Source organism: Carassius carassius, chromosome 22 (genome assembly GCF_963082965.1).
Source record: "Carassius carassius chromosome 22, fCarCar2.1, whole genome shotgun sequence".
NCBI lineage: Eukaryota > Metazoa > Chordata > Actinopteri > Cypriniformes > Cyprinidae > Carassius > Carassius carassius.
Genome location: NC_081776.1, coordinates 20,111,837 through 20,115,021, shown reverse-complemented (window position 1 = coordinate 20,115,021; position 3,185 = coordinate 20,111,837). Strand labels below are relative to the sequence as shown.

At 34.7% G+C, this 3,185-nt stretch overlaps 1 pseudogene; it reads left to right on the top strand.

The window, feature by feature from the left end:
• Positions 1-247: 247 nt before the first annotated feature.
• LOC132098589 (cyclin-dependent kinase inhibitor 1B-like) lies at positions 248-818 on the top strand (annotated as a pseudogene).
• Positions 819-3,185: the final 2,367 nt, after the last annotated feature.

The window sequence follows — 3,185 nt, the reverse complement described above, 5'->3', positions numbered from 1 at the left end:
GCTATTCAGATGCTACTAGAACATGTGATGTACTACTCTTGTGCTTGATCTTCTTGGAGCCCTGTGGGAACTTACAGAGAACTGACTTCATATCTACAAAAAATCACCAAAATGCCAGTCATGACATCATGACAAATGCCAAGACATTCCTCATATATCATTTTGTTATCTACATTAGTAAAAAATGTACTCTAATGTGTTCTAACTTGAATGTTTTTGGGGCATTTCTTTCCTTTGTCCCAGGAACATGTCCATGACACCAGATGTATATTATTTTGGGTTGCTGGAAGGGCAAGAGGAGGACATTAAGCCCCAGGCAGCAGTGGTTCGGCGGAACCTGTTTGGCCCAGTGGACCACCAGCAGTTGCAGCAAGACTTCCAGAGGCTACTCTGCATGAATGTTGAGATCGCCAAAGACCGCTGGAACTTTGACTTTCAGACGGACCAGCCAGTCTCCGGCTGCATTGAGTGGGAGGAGCTGCGGTGCCAGGATGTGCCAGTGTTCTACCATAGCTGTGTGGTCAGGCCCTGTATGGCAAAGCAAACAACAGTGGAAGCTTGTTCATCACCAGCTATGGCCACGGATAAATACCATAGGAACCAGAGAAACCAAGTCAAAGAGAATGGCTGTATTGCTGGGGGTCGAACGCAGACTAGCAAACATCACAGGTGAGACGGTAGATTTAGTTGTCACATTTCATTCTCAAAGTCACTGTGGTATTTTTAGATTACAATTCTAAAATGTAATTTTCTCTCTTTCAGACTTTTTCAGAGTGGCAAAAAAAATAAGGTTTCCTGATCACAAAATGGACATTTGATCTTTTTGTATAAATGTACATACACTATCGGTACATCTAGCAGTTCTAACTGACCAGCAAAGGCCTAATAGGATGTATATAATGTACATACACACACACACAGATACATATTATATACACAAATGTGTATGTATATATATCACTAAACGCCATTGCCTATTAAAGGTACCTATTTTATTGTTATACATGGAATCATGAGATTTAAATGTAAAACATTCAAATGAAGATCTTTTAGTGCATTTGAATAATCTGAAGCAATTAATTCCAGCAAAATGAATAAGAAGTCACTCCCTTGCCAAATCAACTAATACATTTCAAATTCATGACTAAATGAAAAATAATATTTTATATATATATCATTGTTCCATGTTGTTACACAATAACTTCTGAAAATGTTAGGAATGCACTATATAAATAGTGTGTTCCTTATTTTTTTGTTGTGCAATGAATATACATTATATATACACAAACAATGACTGTGAACGTTTACAGAAATGCACTATATAACGACTGTTTGGTCATAAACTTAAGTGGCATCAGTGCGCACAATGTATAAGCTAACAATCTCTAGCATTCATATTACTAGCATATTGGCTGTTTATTAGTACTTATAAAGCACATTATTAAGCACAATATGCCTTATTCTGCATGTCCATATTTTAGACTCCTTAATCCTATCCAATACCTAAACTTAACAACTACCTTACTTGCTGTTAATAAGCAGCAAATTAGGAGTTTATTGAGGCAAAAGTTATAGTTACTAGTTAGTTAATAGCGAGAATTGGTCCCCAAACTAAAGTGTGACTCCAAAAAAAGGTATGTAACCTGAGCCATTAATGTTTTTTTATAAAGCATATAAATTTGGGAGTAAATGTGACCCTGTTATTATAGAGTTACTAGAGACATAAGGTATGTTTTGATATCTTTGACATCACAATTTGTAACAAAATTTGTAAAAATGTTTTTAAATGGATATTGCCCTTGAAATATTATTCGAGGAGTGTCCAACCAAGTTTCTTATGACTGTGCATGAGGCTCCATCTTGCACACCTTGGGTAAATTGAATTATATGGTGAAAAACTATGTCTGTTTGGGAGTATGTCATTGTCGTGACTAGGTACAAAATCCAGTGTAAAGGGCGGATTGCTATGCTACAGCAACAACTATATATTTAGTACTATACTGTCTTTAGGATGGTGAATTCCACTCACAAAGTCACAGAAATGCATAAAACTACGTACAGTTGCTTTAAACCCCATTGAAAAGCTGTTAAGAACAACAAATTAAGCCAATAAACCAAACCCACCTGCTGAGAATTAAACTGCATTATTTGTTTTCGTAGAATTCAAATTTAAGTTTCAGCTTCCTTAAGAGAGGTTTTTGTTGTTGTTGTTGTTGTTGTTGTTGTTGTTTTGCATTTATTTGCATTCATTGCAAACATGTTCAGTGACTTCCTCTTAAAGCAGTCTATTAAAATGTAATCTTAAGAAAATATATATATTAATAGGAATATATTAGTGCTCTACCTCATCAAATGACCTTATGTAAACAAATCTGTAAAACTTTCTACATAAATATGTAGCATTTGTTTTTATCATGGTTGAATTTTTTTTGTTGTTTTGTGTTTTCATCATAATAGTGATGAAGAATCTTGTGCTTTAAGGTTTACATGATGTGTGTGTACTTTGCTCCTGTTCTGTTTTTATATAAACTCATATTTGCCTTATACAGTGCCATTCTTTTTGGGGGAAAGTATTTCAAGTGCCTCTTTTGATCACCAATTAAATGTTGTATTATGCACTACATGTCATCATGATGACATTAGTGGCTTTTACCCCACAGCTCTGTTGCAGATATGTTCACAGTATTCTGTTCTTTGCATGGTATCTTGTGATTTAGTAGCCATGTATACTCCAATATGATCGAATGTTACTAATGTTAAAACATGTTAATAGTAGTGTTACTATACAAAGCAATTTTATTTGGAAGTATGTATTTGATTATAACACACACACACACACACACACACACACACACACACACACACACACACACACACACACACACATATATGCTGGCAGAATTTGCATATATGGGGGGTGCCTCCACAAATAGAGTGTAAGGCTGTGGGGAAACAATATATTATTATTATTATTATGAACAACATTTACAACTGTTGAGTACATCAGGATTCTGTAATGAATTGAAAGACCATAGAAAGGATTGTAGAATTTATTACTTTTATTTAGCAAGGATGCTTTAAATTGATCAAAATTGATGATAAAGGCATTTTTTATGTTACAAAAGACTTCTATTTCAGATAAATGCGTCTGAACTTTCTATTCATCAAAGAAACCTGAAAAAATG